At 45.5% G+C, this 14,877-nt stretch overlaps 1 long non-coding RNA gene across 1 annotated transcript; it reads right to left on the bottom strand.

Moving 5' to 3' along the window:
- Positions 1–8,972: 8,972 nt before the first annotated feature.
- Positions 8,973–13,725, bottom strand: LOC128122263 (uncharacterized). The gene is made up of 2 exons (XR_008222378.1): positions 12,517–13,725; positions 8,973–12,318 (listed from the first exon to the last, which is right to left on the bottom strand). It is a non-coding gene; the product is annotated as an uncharacterized LOC128122263 (long non-coding RNA).
- Positions 13,726–14,877: the final 1,152 nt, after the last annotated feature.

Here is a 14,877-nt window from a genome sequence, read left to right as displayed (position 1 = left end):
CATGCAGGCCTGAGGACCTGACTTCAACCCCCAGCACCCACTTTTTTTTTAAGTAACATTAAAGTACATTCACAACTCTAGCACTGGAAGGAGACAGGCAGCTCCCTAGAATTCCTAACCCGCCAGAGCCTAGCCTATTCGATGAGCTTCAAGCCAATGAGAAACCCCATCTTAAAAAACAGCGTGGGCCGGGCGATGGTGACGCACGCCTTTAATCCCAGCACTCGGGAGGCAGAGGCCGGCGGATCTCTGTGAGTTCGAGGCCAGCCTGGGCTACCAAGTGAGTTCCAGGAAAGGCGCAAAGCTACACAGAGAAACCCTGTCTCGAAAAACCAAAAAAAAAAAAAAAAACAGCGTGGATGGCTCCTGAGAAATGATACCCAAAGTTGTTCTCAGGCCTCCACACCTACACACACGAATGTGCACATCCTCCCTTCCCACACACAGACGTGCACCCACACAAACACACATGTATATGCACATACTTACACACACAACTAATCTTTTTAAAGGCGACCACCTTAACAGGAGAGTGGTGGTTACACTGGTAAATTCATCTATTAGCGCTCCAACAATTATGCTGCTCAATTAGAGCTCATCATGGTATATAAACAATACCTCAACCAAGAGGTTGACCCTCAAATCCAATGTCACCTTGCAACAAGTCAGAGGGGCTTACTGTTAATAGCTAATCCTTCTGTGACGCAGTTACAATGATTCTGTCGTCATCTTCTTCATCACTATTATCCTGTGTCCCCGTCATCATTGGAAGAATGTGATTCAGAGCCTAAGCTTAGGTCACAGTCCTAAATGCTCTGCAGTGTCATCTTCCATACCATGAACCTTGTCCCTGAAGAATAAAATCAACTCTATGTGTGATGGTGTGTCATCCACACAAGCTGCGATGTCCTTCAACACCTAGGTCTAAGGTCATCTCAATAGAATGTCTGCAGAGTTCAGGGCACTGTACCAAAGACCAGGGACACAGAGCTTTAAAAGACATGTCTCTCATCCTTGTGTTTCTTCTACAATCTGGGAGGGAAGGGGGGACCTTAAGTGGTTCATTTCCTTGGGGTGGCTATATCTGACTGCTCTAAAGCCGGAAGTTCATGAAGTCATTTCTTAGAACTGGTCCAGTGTTAAAGGAATCACCATGTGGAAAAGCCCAGAGAGAAACAAGTGTGAGAAGATATTCCTGTTACCCCAGCCAGAAGAAGGAGAGATGGTGCCCTGAGTAGGAGACAGTCTTCTCAGAGAGACTCAGCTGTTCTCAAACAGAACTCTTAGGGGGTAAGCTCTGAGTGTCTCTCTTCCTGCTCCCCGTCTCCCGTTGTGGCTGGCCACCATTCCAGCCTGCAACGAAAAGGACAGCTCAGCCTGGGTGGAGCAAATTTTTAGGGTCAGCCTCCAAGAGCAGAGTCCAGCAGAGAAGCCTGAATGACTGGGGATGGAAGGGACACAGGAGAGACAAACTGTGAGGCGGCAGCAGAGGACAAATGTCTCTGGTGGCATAGATGCCCAGAGACATCTTGGAGCAACAGCCCATGCCTTCAAGCACTTGAATCAGCTCTGCACAGGTACCACCCACTCCTGTAACAACTGACATCTCCCTGGCTTGGACATGAATGGAGCTGGATGCACCCGACTCCCCGGGCCACTGCCCACACTGTTCCCATTTGCATCATGTGAGTCTGTCTTGTTAGTTGTCACATGTGTATATGACATTTGCAAATGTAAAAATAAAACATAGAAATGAGGGGATCTTCTTGGATGCTGAGTATTTCTTCCTACTCCTGCTAGACAAACAACACCTCCTGAAGACCTACTAAGGCCCAGTTTTCCACAAAGGGACCATGTGGGGCTAGCCAAGCACCCGATTGGCCAGCTACACTCAACAAAATGAAGTGGAGGCTGCTCACACCCTTCTCCAGAGAGAAATTTATATGGCCAGAAATCATCCACACCTGGCACCCTACGTGTTGGCTCAGAGGTGGAGAAAAAGGAACTGGAACTTTCTAGAAAAAAATCTTCCTCAACCAGGGCTTATTTGGAAACTGTTTTAGCCCAGTGGTAACCAATCCTGTATTACAAACCCCATTTATCTTGTCTTTATAATCCTAAATTAAATTAATTTGGGTGGTAAGCATGGCTAGAAATGAAGAAAGGAGAAGGGAACAAAATTACTCCTTCCTCCCCCCCTCTAAGCAGAGTGCCCTCCTATCTGCCTACCAAACAAGTCAGCCTCGAACTAATGACATCTGTTCATCTTTTTTTAAGTGCGTTATTAATTTTCCTTCTAGAAAATTTGGGAATATAGAATTTTTTAATTATTTTCATTACTTTGTGTGTTTGGCTGTCTTGCCTATATGTATATCTGGATACCATGTGCATGCAGTGTCATTGGCAACCAGAAGAGGGCGACATATCCCTAGGACTGAAGTTTTAGACAGTTGTGAGCTGCCACGTGGGTGCTGGGAGTCGAACCCCTGGTCCTCCGGAAGAACAGCCAGTGCTCTTAACTGCTGAGCCAATTCTCCAGCCCCTCTATAGAATTTTTTATTGGCACTATGGAAAGACACATTTTTACAATGTAAAATAGCCTGGTTTAAGAAAGCCCCAGGTTTCATAAGGGGATGTGAAGGCTTTAAGACACGAGATGTGTGCTGGAGCCGCTGCTCTGCCTCTGACTAAATGGAGGGCATTTTGAGTAGCTTCATCAAGGTGTAATTGGTATACAATAAACTGCTCACATTTGAAATGTATAATCAGATAAGTTTTAACATATTACAAAACAATACACACACAATCGAGGTAGAGAATATATCTATTACCCCCAAAAGTCTTCTTGTGACCTCTCCCACACAATCCAGATCTGCTTTCTGTTGCTATGGATTAGTTTATGGGTGAGTTTGATCAAATTACCTAACCTCTTCCTTTTGCTAGTAACAAGAAGGATCCAGACTTGAATTAAAATAACCTTCAGTTTTAAAGTCTACGATGTTAAACTCTAAGTCAAATTCCTTTTTAAAATAAGCCAGCCCCAAAGAGTTGGGGGTGCCATTTAGTCCCCCCTATAAAGTGAGCCTCTCTGCACTTAGACCACATAGGATGCCACAAGTCAGACATTCAAGAGCTGAGCACTAAGCCAGTGTGGTGGTGGAGCACACTTTTAATATCAGCACTCTGGAAGCACAGACAGTCAGATCTCCGTGCATTCAAGACTAGCCTTGGCCAGGCGGTGGTGGCGCACGCCTTTAATCCCAGCACTCGGGAGGCAGAGCCAGGCGGATCTCTGTGAGTTCGAGGCCAGCCTGGTCTACGGAGTGAGATCCAGGAAAGGCGCAAAGCTACACAGAGAAACCCTGTCTCGAAAAACCAAAAAAAAAAAAAAAAAAAAGACTAGCCTTGTCTTCACAGTGAGTTCCAGGACAGCTAGAGCTGCATAGTGATACCCTGTCTCAAAAACCAGAGAGAGAGAGAGAGAGAGAGAGAGAAACCACTGGCATACCACAGCCACACCTGCCACAGCAGTCACAGAGGGATGGGCATGAGGGAACAGGCAAGAGAGACAGTTTCAGGACAAGCGACGCTGGGAAAAGTACTCCTTGGTGCATTATACTTGCATTTGCCATATAGAAGTCCCTTTCTCTGGTCAAAAGTGCCCAACCCGAAAAGTGTATATAAACAGGATGGATACCAGCCTGTGATGCCTAGTTTAAACTGTCGTCTTAATCAGAACGAATAAAAACTGGAGATTAGCACAGCATACGTCTGAAGGTATCGATAATGGTATTTCTAAGAGATGACTAGATCATAAGGGCTCTGCCCTAATGTATGAATGACTCCTGTGTGGATTCATAACATGATAGTATTGAGGCTGGGGAGATGGCTCATTCAGTACAGTGCTCGATGTGCAAGCATGGGGACCTGAGTTTGCTCTCTCAGAACCTACACTAAAAAACAGGAGGAGGAGGAGGAGAAAGAGGAAGAAATGGAGGAGGAAGAGAAGGAAAAGCCTACTGGTACACAGCTATAATCCCTGGGGAGGGGGAACTGGAGAATTCCAGGGGCTTACAAACCAGCTATTCTATTAAATCATCAAGCACCATGTTTGATGAGAGACCCTGGCTCAAAAAGTAAGATGGGAAATGATTGAGGAATACATTGGATGTCAAATTGTGTTTTCCCCTGATTGAATGAATGAATGAATGAATATGATAGTATTTTGGGAAGTGGTGAAAGGAAGTAGATGGGGCCTTGTTAGAGATGTGGGTCACTGGGGGCATGTCCTTGGGGCTATCTCTTGTCCTGACCACTTCCTATGTCATTTCCTTCTCTCTGCTTCTTGGCCTCCATACCGTGAATATCTCTCCTCAGTCCATACACAGCCACTGCTATGATTTTCTGACCAAGTGCATGGAGGCAAATTAACACAGATAGAACTCTTCGAATTCATGAGCCAAAATAAAACCTTCCTTCTTTTAAAAGCTGGTTATGGGCCAATGAACTGGCACAGTGGTGCCTGCTGCCCAGCCTAACAACCTGAGTTGGATCTCTGGGACATACATGGTGGAATGGAAGAGCTGGCTCCCATAAATTGACCCCTGGCCCACAAGTGTTGGCCACGCCATTCTTGAGCGCGTGCACACACACTAAATAAATACATTAAAATGTATTTTAAAATTGTGTCAGGCATCATCACAGCTATGCAAAAGTAGGTATTACAATGTCCTCTGCTAAAGTGACCCCAAGATCTTCCTGGTGACCTTGGCATTTCTGTGACTCACACATACTGCTGGAAGTGACCATTTTCCTTGGTAAGGAGCTGTGGTGGTTTCGATGAGAATGGCCCCCATAAGCTCATATGTTTGAATACCTGTTCTTCAGTTAGTGGTTGTTTGGGGAGGATTAGGAGGTTTGCTGAAGGAAACCAGAGGCTGGTTTTGAGGTTTCAAAAGACTTGTACCATTTTGAGTTCCTTCCCTCTCTGCCTCCTACTTGCAGATGAAAATGTGAGCTCTCAGCTGATCCTACCACCACACACACCTTTGCTCGGCCATCACGGACTCTGACCCTCGGAAACTGCAAGCCCAATCCAATGCTTCCTTTTATAAGTTGCCTTGGTCGTGGTGTTTTGCCACAGCAGTAGAAAAGCAACTAAAACAGCAGCCAATAGCTTTAAGTGACAAGTGTCATTCTGATAGCTTTCCAGAGTGAAGGACTACCCAAGTTCCTGCTCCTCCTGCTCTTTTTTCCTTGGTTTCTCGGAAAAAAAATACTGAACCCTGAAAGGATTTTCCATTTGGGGGAGGGTGTTTTTTGAGATAGGGTCTCATGTAGCTTAGGCTGGCCTCAGATTTGCTTCAGAGCTAAAGATAAGCTTAGACTCTGATTATCGAGCTTCTGACCCAAGCACTGAGATTACAGGTGTATGCCACCATGCTGGCTTGTCATTGGTGTCTTAGTCAGTGTTCTCTTGCTGTGAAGAGACACCATGACTAAGGCAAGTCTTACAAAATAAAGCATTCATTGAGGGTTTACTGAACATTCCAAAGGTTTAGTCCATTTTCATCATAGCTGGAAGCATGGTGGCAGACAGGCAGAAATGATGCTGGAGAAGTAGCTGAGAGCTACATTCTGATCCACTGGCGGAAAGGGAGACTCTGAGCTTGGTATGAGCTTTAGATACCTCAAAGCCCACCCCCAGTGACACACCTCCTCCAACAGGGCCACACCTCCTAATCCTTCTCAAGTAGTGCCGCTCCCTGATGCTAAGCACTCAAATTATATGAGCCTATGGGGCCACTCTTATTCTAAGTCTCACTCTCCAGTACAAGCTTGCCTGAAACCCCCCATGTAGCCCAGGCTGACCTCAAGCTCACAGCACTCCTCCTGTCTCTGCCTCCCAAGTTCTAGGACTACAGCTGTAAGCTACCCCACCTAATGCCCTGCCAGAAAAATGTTTGACATCTATTGCTTACACTTGAGTTAGATGTTGTTTTTGAAGATCAACCTCCTCTTGCGCTCTTTTCTTTTTTTTTTATTCTATCTAATATTGCTTTCTACCTATCTGTCCATCATCTGCCTCCTCATCTGTCTCCATCTCACTGCATCTGCTGAGCCCTCTGGTTGAGGAACAGTGACTCTGTGGCTCAAAAATCTAACAGGGCAGACTCTGAATGAACCATATTAGGGAGGCAAAATACTCATATGCATAAAATAAGTACTTTCTGAATTACTTCGGAAATGCAGCTTTTCCTTTCTCTTGCATTGTTTTCTTAAAATAAATTTTCCACAAGTGGGATGCTATGGGTAAGGGTGGTGAACACATTAAATGGCTTTGCTCTAGAATGCCAAGCAGCTCCTCAACAGGTCTGTACACACTGACAACCCGTCACCCAGATGAACTAGTTTCACTACACTCTTTCTCGTATTAGATGCTGCACATTATTCAACCTATTTTTTCTGCATTCAGCAGCTACAGTTGTGTCAATTTTCTCTATTTTTAGAGTAGAAAATACAGATAAGATAGTGTATAAAAGTTGGCCCACCTGAAACTATGAATCAAGAGATGAGCCAGCTGGGGTCAGGGAAGGAAGCAGAGGGACAGCTGTGCCTGTTCATGCCCAGAGTGTGAAAGGACAAAGAGACTGGTTCTGTTAGAAGAGTCCAGAGAGGAAGTGCAGCACCAGCCTGGGTTCAAATCCAAGGGGCTTCACAGATGAAATTATATCATTATTATTATTATTGTTGTTGTTGTTGTTGTTGTTGTTGTTTTCTCGAGACAGGATTTCTCTGTGTAGCTTTGGAGCCTATCCTGGACCTCGCTCTGTAGACCAGGCTGGCCTCAAACTGACAGAGATCTACCTGCCTCTGCCTCCCGAGTGCTGGGATTAAAGTCGTGTGCCACCACTGCCCGGCTATATTATTATTATTATTATATCATTATTATTTAGTGTTTTCCTGTGTTGCATGAAAAAGAGAATACACACACACACACACACACACACACACACACACACACACGGACTAAAGAGTTGGCTCAGCTGCTAGGAGTACAAATTACACACAGAAGACCTGAGTCCCATTCCAGCACCCACATCAGGTGGCCCACAACCACACATAACTCCAGCACCAGGGGACCTCTTCTGGCCTCCGAGGGCACCAGCACACACAGACACAAAATTAAAAAGAAAATAAAATTTAAACACATGTGCACATACACAAACACATAATTAAATATAAAAATTTTAAAATACGTGTACACATTCAAAAGCACATAATTTTAAATATATGTGTGTGTGTATACGGAGGAAATGAGGGGTAGGGAACTTGTTGACGAGTTAGCCCTACTGTGCTCCGGTACCTTCGTTGTTTTTGTTTTGTTTTGTTCTGTCTTTTTAAAGCAGTAATGACACTACTCTCCCATCCTCTTCACGTAGCTCCGTCAGGTGTGCACTGGCACCAACGGCAGGGAGTCCCCAAGAGCCTGAGGGGCGATCCCTTCCCGCCACGGAACCAAGGAGATGCGGAGACCTCCACACTCCTAGAGAGGAAGCTTAGGCTCCGGAGGAGGATTTCCGCCCGCAGCTCACTTCCGGCCCCGCCCTACCCGCGCTGCTGCTGTACGTTCGGTGGCGCTAATCCTCGTAGTTTCCTAACCCTTTGCTCGGCTCTCTTGCTTGGGACTGTGGGTCGCGCCTTCTGTGCGCAATCTGCACCCTGCGGGATTAGAGTACGGCAAGGGAGCGCCATACCAGGCTCCCTTTCCCACGCGATTGTCTTCCCGGTACCCCAAGAAGTGTCCCTCTTCCCTTTCCGTAACCGCTCACATCCAGATGAATGATAGAAAACAATGGTACACTCAAATTTAAAAGGATGTGGCTTGGGGCTTGTGTTTTTTGTGAATCTGAGACAAAGACTGGCTTGTCCATAAATAAATAAATAATAAATAAGTGTCAAGTAACTAACAATGTACTTTAGTTGTGACTGGATATGAGAGATGACTAATTAGGAGCCTGGAAGAACTGTGCAGACAATGCAATCTCAAAGGACTGAAGGCAATGAGTGAGAGCCACAAGGCCCTAGCCCTGGGAGAGGAGAGTGACCCTGTCAAATCCAAGGTCTCGCCAAGGAGGAATGCAACTGTCATCAGGTTGGGTTACTCAGCTAGACTACTTGCCTTGGTTCTATGTTTCCCACAAGCAGCTGCTTACCACAGGTGCTACCTCCCTACCTAACCTTTTGGGAACTCGAGTGTCTATAATTTGAAATGAGATGATCTGCTATCATGCCCCACTGTGCGTGACTGTATGCTTTATGTAAAGAAGCTTTGCTACAGTGTGGTCCTGAGAAGGAAATGAGAGATGGACAAGGAAGTTGGACTAGAGTCTCCACACAACAATATGAAAACATTCCTGGAAAACCTGAAGTAATTAGAACTCAGCTTTGTTTAGTCTGCTGTTCCCCAATCTTTTTTACCAAAAACCTTTGAGTAATAATACCTTATTAATATGACTCCAGGTTCTGTTTATTTTTTCCAGAAACATATCTTGGAAGATGTTGGTATATAGGAATCAGTCCCATGAGCATGCCCTGTGCAGAAGGCATCCTCCTTTCCCAAAAGGCATTTCACATCCACTTTCTGAAAATTGTATGAAAGGTTTCAGTAAAGATAGCTCCAGTTTTAGAAACATTCAGGAGAAAGTACCACAAGCTATAAAACATTTAGAAAGGGAAATGAGGGCCTGAAGAGATGGCTCAGTGCTTAAAAGTGCTTGCTGCTTTGTAGAGGACCTCAGTTCAGTTCCCTGCACATGGTGGTTCACAATCACAAACATCTATAACTCCAGTTTCAGGGAATCTGATGCTCTGAAAAGGGCCTCTTCAGGCACTGCATACACATGGGTCATATACAAACATGGCCACATACACTCATTCACATAAATCGACAGAAAAGGGAGTGAACAAAGTATCTTTGCTCTTCGTCCTCTTTGTCATTCCTCCTAAGTACATCACAGGCAGTAAATATCCAATATCATTGAGAAATATATAATTATTTGCAGAAAGAATGGAAATAATCACTTGGAGGGGAGCAGGGAATGTGAGCCTGACCAAATGGAAATGTTGGGTTGGTAAATGAATCAACAAAGAATTGTACTGGAAAATAAAATCCTAGAATAAAACCCACTGTCTCCAAGGATACAAGAAAAAAGAAAATGAGTCAGGGGTGGTATCACATGCTTCTCATCCTAGCACTCAAGAGGCAGAAGCAGGTGGATCTCTGTGAGTTTGAGACCACCTAGGGCTCCATAAGAATCTCCTATTTCAGAGAGAGAGGGTGGGGGATAAAGCCAGTCACAAGCTATAGAGCAGCCCTGAGAAAGTAAAGTCAGAGAGATGAAAATATCTGGTCCAGCCCAGTTAGGGCTACATTCATCTGAAGGCTTTGATGGAACTGGAGAATCCACTTCCAAGGCAGTGCTATCTCATGACTGTTGGCAGGAGACATCAGTTTCCGACCACATGGTCCTCTTCATCAGAGCGCTTACACATCCTCACATAGCTGACTCCCCTGGAGTAGGTGAGTAAGGGAGGGAAATAGAAGCTGTAATATCTTTTGTAACCCAGCCTCAGAAGCCATACCTCACTACCTCCATAGCCTAATGAGGAGGCATGAACATGGGATTCAGGGGTCACTGGGAGCTGTCATGGAGGTTGGTTATGTTAAAATCGTATGTCAACTTGTAAGTTTTAAAAATGTATCTATTCTTAAAGAATGGTATGCATGAGACAATGTATTTTGATTCTATCCATCCCTCGCTACCCACTCCTACACCTCCCAGACCTATTCCCATCTCAACTTCATCTCCTCTTTAACTGACTGAGTACAGTTTGTGCTGCCCATATACACATGGATGTAGGGCTATAGATGTATGGCAACTTTGTTGCCAAACGTACTACTCATGGCACAAGTGGCCTCTAACTAATCAACTGCATCTCACTAACTCAGTGGATAAAGGCACTTGCCATTAAGCCTGACAATCTCAGTTCAGGTCCAGGAACCCGTGTAATAGGAGCAAACAAATTCTCACAGACTACCCTCTGACTACTTACATGCTATGGCATGTGTGCATGCATGTGCATACATATATGCTACATGCACACAAATAAATATCACCCAAAAAAGCCACAGGTTTGACCATCTTGATAGGGGTCACTCTTGTAAGCATATGATCTGTGGAAGCCATGCCTATATGGTGATTACCAGAAAAAAAATATGAATGCCTTTAATTCCAGTATTTGGGAGGTGAAGGCAGGCAGATCTCCGTGAATTTAAGGCCAGCCAGTGAGATCTTGCCTCAAAAAAGAAAAAGAAAGTGAGGGGTGGAAATGAGACATTTAAGCTAGGCTGATTTCCAAATATGCCCAATAGGGATCTCATTGTATCTGAGCCATCACCTGAGGAAAAGACAGCTTGATAGACAGACTGCTGCTGCAAGGGCTCCCTTAGAAAGGGATGCCCAAATCTGCCCTGACACCAGTTTCATGTTCTAACATCTTTCCGGGGCGATGGGTCAAATCTGTGGCTTCTGGAGGTGATGTCTAGCATCTGTAAATAGAAGAATATCCTCTGCTGGGCAGCAGAACTCAGTGTCCGGATAACCAAGGAGTGACGAGGTGTATGGGACAGACCCACCCTTTGTGACAAAGTTAGGTCATAAGTAAAACTACTGGAAAGTATGAGATTTTAATGCAAGGAAGAATCTGCATGAGGCATGTGGTACATGTGGTGGAAAGTCCCAAGACAAGCCAGTCAATGATTTTCATGGAGGAGTCAGTATATAGTCATCTGTGTGGCTATGGTGTGTTACAGTGAAAAGGCACAAAGCAAAATTAACAGTGGGAAAATTCACGAAGGGCCATCTAGAAGCCAGGGGGTACAAACTTCCAAGAGCCCTTACCCAGTGGAATCAGGCAGGATGCAGTTCACCCTTCAGGAAATGGGTCATAACAAGTGTGAAATGTCAATCTGAAAGTCTTTCAGCATCTCAGGGCTCAGACTCACGGGGGGATGATCATAAAGGCACTATCCACAAAGCATGAACCAAGACTGCAGACTCCCAAAAGGAAAGTAAGTGTTCAACATTGCACTAATAGTCTACACAACAGTGAAATGCTTATTGGAGGCTCAAGGAACTCTCCTAAAATCCAAGGCTCTAAAGTGCAGCCTACCTCCCCATGCTTAGTAGGAATAGTTGACGCTGAACAGAAGCAGCTCAGCAAAGGCCTAAGAGAAATGATGCCTGGGACCAGTCTTAAAAACCAGAACTAGCTGGATGTGGTGGCACACACTGATAACCCCACCACTCAGGAGGAAGAAATTGGACAGCCAGAAGTTCAAGCTCAGACTTGGCTACATAGTAAATTCAAGACCACCTTGGTGTACATGAGATCCTGTCAGCAAGAAAGGAGAAGTGGGGGAGAGAAAGAGGCAAAGAGAGACAAAAAGATGAGACAGAGGCTTCCAGCAGAGGGAGCCTTAACAGCGAAGTTGGTGAGGTGGAGGCAACCCTGCCGAAGCATGGGCAGTTTGGGAGTGACTGGAAAGTAGATATAGATGAAACAAAGTGAGAGAGCCCAATTTTATGACGTTTTACTGTCTGTCTACCACTTGTTATTTGGTCTGTTCCTTTGTCTTACTACGTGTTTAACTTACTCATTTGGGACTCAAAATATGGTTATTGTAGATCCTTCTCCAGACTGTACATAACAATACGTCAAAATGATTTCCCTCCAGCTATCTTGACTTTCATTCACCTAGTCAAGTGGGTACACAAGTTAGTCATCATCACAGTACCACTTTCATTGTGCCACTTTCGGGAACTCTTGTCAAGGCATGGAAGGTATTATTGTGTAGAACCCCCTGCCGCATAGAGAGCTAAGCAAAGACCAACATGTTCCGGTAGGATTGGGTTCTGTCCTTTTGCGGCCTCAGCACTGCAGGCTCCGTGAGTGCCAGAGAGTAGGAGAGACATTGTCACCTTAAGGAAGGTGAAGATCGGCGTCCTTCCAGGGAATGGCTGCGGTCTCCCAGGTTCACTCTGAGCCGGAGATAGACTGGAGATGGAAGCTACTGAGTGTCTGAGAAAGACAATCTCCGAGTCAAGGCCGACACCTTCACTCCTCCTGTCACCATGGTGGTGGAGATGGGTGGGAGAAAACCACAGGCTGCATAGAGGAGGATCATAATCAGGCTTGAGTGTTCAGCTTGAAAGTCAAGAGCAGCCACTGGCAATCTGAGGTGAGAACACTTTTCTGTGTAAGGGGGAAAAAGTGAGACAGAGAGTGAAAAACTGAGCCCACAGGAGGGCCAAAGCTCCATCATGGGAGTAGTCCTCTGATGATGACAGCCATCAAGAGAAGCACAATAGTTGACAAGAGAAGAATCAGACACTGTAGATTGTAGACAGGGTCTGACATTCATTGCAGTGTGACATTGGTGAGGCCACTAACCTGCTCCAAGTCTTGGGATCGTCATCAGTAAAATGAGGGATGTGGTCTGAGCAAGCTCCAAGTTCCTATCCAGCTCCTGTTGCTTCAGAGAATATAGAACCCACCGACTTGCAGAGCATCAGCAGCAATGACATGCCTAGAAGTTTAGGTTAGCCCTAGAGCAAAGAGCATGAGTTAGACCTGGTGCAGATCCTCTCTGCACTTCCTAGTGGGGTGGCCATAGGCACAGTACTTCTCTGTAACTGTCTTTCTTTAAAATTGAAAGGGGGGGTTGCACGAATCTTAAAAGTTCTTATTAATAAAATCAAACCTGGAGCTGGGTATTGGGGTCAATGCTGAAAGATCAGAGAAGCAGAGCAAGCCACAGCTACCTCATCTCGCCCGTTCCTCAGCTGATCCTGTTTCCTCAGACTGGAAGCCTCTGAGTCCTCATCCAAATGGATCTCAGCTGAACTGCTGCTAAAAGCCTAAAAGCTTAACCAGCTCTAGTTCCTGGTTTCCACGCTTTATATACCTTTCTGCTTTCTGCCATCACTTCCTCTGATTAAAGGCTCTCTTCCTGGGATTAAAGGCATGAGTCACCATGCCTGGCTATTTACTCACAGAGATCCAGATGGATCTCTGACTCTGGAATGCTAGGATTAAAGGTGTGAGTGCCACCATTTTCTGGTCTCTATGTCTGTCTAGTGGCTGTTCTGTTCTCTGACCCCAGACAAGTTTATTAGGGTTCACAATATATTGGGGAACACATTATCACCACAAGTGGGGGCTAGGAAGATGGGTCCAGGAGTCAAGTGCTTACTATGTAAGCAGAAGGAATTGAGTCCTAGCTCCCATGTAAAAAGGTGGGTGCAGGGGCTGAAGAGATGGCTCAGTGGTCCAGAGCACTTGCTGTTGCCGAGAACCAGGGTTCAGTCCCCAGCACCCACATGATGTTCACAACCATCCGTAACTCTAATTCCAGGAAATCCAATTTCTCCTTCTGACTTTCAAGGGTACCACACATGTGGTATACATACACTTATGCAGGCAAAATACTCATACACTGATACACAAAACTAAAATAAATCCTTTTTGTTTTGTTTGTTGTTGTTTGAGACAGGGTCTCACTATGCACCTCTGGCTGTCCTGGATGGAACTCACTATGTAGACCAGGCTGTCCTTGAACTCACAAAGATCTGCCTTCCTCTCCCTCCTAAATGCTAGGATGAAAGGCATGTGCCACCATGCTGAGTAATAAATATAAAAAATAAAAATAACTAACTTTTTTTTTTTTTGGTTTTTCGAGACAGGGTTTCTCTGTGTAGCTTTGCGCCTTTCCTGGTACTCGCTTTGGAGACCAGGCTGGCCTCGAACTCACAGAGATCCGCCTGCCTCTGCCTCCCGAGTGCTGGGATTAAAGGCGTGCGCCACCACCGCCCGGCCATAACTAACTTTTTAAGAAGCCAGACACAGTGTCATGCTTTGGGGCAGGGTCAGCAGACAGACAGATCTTTGTGGCCATCTGGCCAGCCAGTCTAGCCATAAGGGCAAGTTCCAGGGTCCTAGTGAGAGACCTTGTGTCAAAAGCCAAGGTGAACTCTTCCTGAGGAATTACACCCAAAGTTGTCTTCACACACATTTTCAAACACCTACACACACACACACACACACACACACACACACACACACACCCCACTAAATAAGTCAATGATAAAGTTGGAGAATAACAGCATTTTCTTTGCAGACTTTGTGAGGAAGAGTGAAACACTCTGTAGAACTCTCTCCCACAGAGACTTCAGCAACAATAGGTGCTTAATGAATTCAGACTGCTCAGATTTCACGTCCAGTCTTCCCTCCAAAAACACTTCAAGCTCCAGCTGCCAGCTCAGGCCCCCCTGCCAGCAGCCTCCCCAGACCTAATCAGTACTGGACACCAAGACACAGCTAACAAATGGTGCAATCAGGGGGAGACCTGATGCCATACACAGGCCACTGCTCAGAGCAGCCAGACTCCCAGGCTCCAGACCCGCTTAGGGAACAGCATGTAGAAAGACATACTAATGAGGGTCAGAGAGAAAGGATCTTTCTCTGAGGAAGCCAGAAGGCTGGCTGGAAGCCCCTGGCACAGTTTGCCTGAGCAGTGTTGAATTGAATCGAGGTAGGCACCTTGGCAAGATGGAAGAAAGAAGGCCACAGATGGGACAGCCAGGGAGGTCCAGTGACGAGAGCCGCAGAGTGAGAAGCCAGACACATTTCTTTAGGAAGCCATCGACTGGGATGGTAAGTAACTTTGATTCTTTAAACACAATTTATGTTTAACGCATATGTGCCTCATTCTGTTTGTGAAAATCTGTTGGCATGTATATTTTATTTTCTGAA

Source organism: Peromyscus californicus, unplaced genomic scaffold, assembly GCF_007827085.1.
Source record: "Peromyscus californicus insignis strain IS unplaced genomic scaffold, ASM782708v3 Scaffold_3__1_contigs__length_106647218, whole genome shotgun sequence".
Taxonomy (NCBI): Eukaryota; Metazoa; Chordata; class Mammalia; order Rodentia; family Cricetidae; genus Peromyscus; species Peromyscus californicus.
This window is presented reverse-complemented; position numbering and strand designations above follow the sequence as displayed.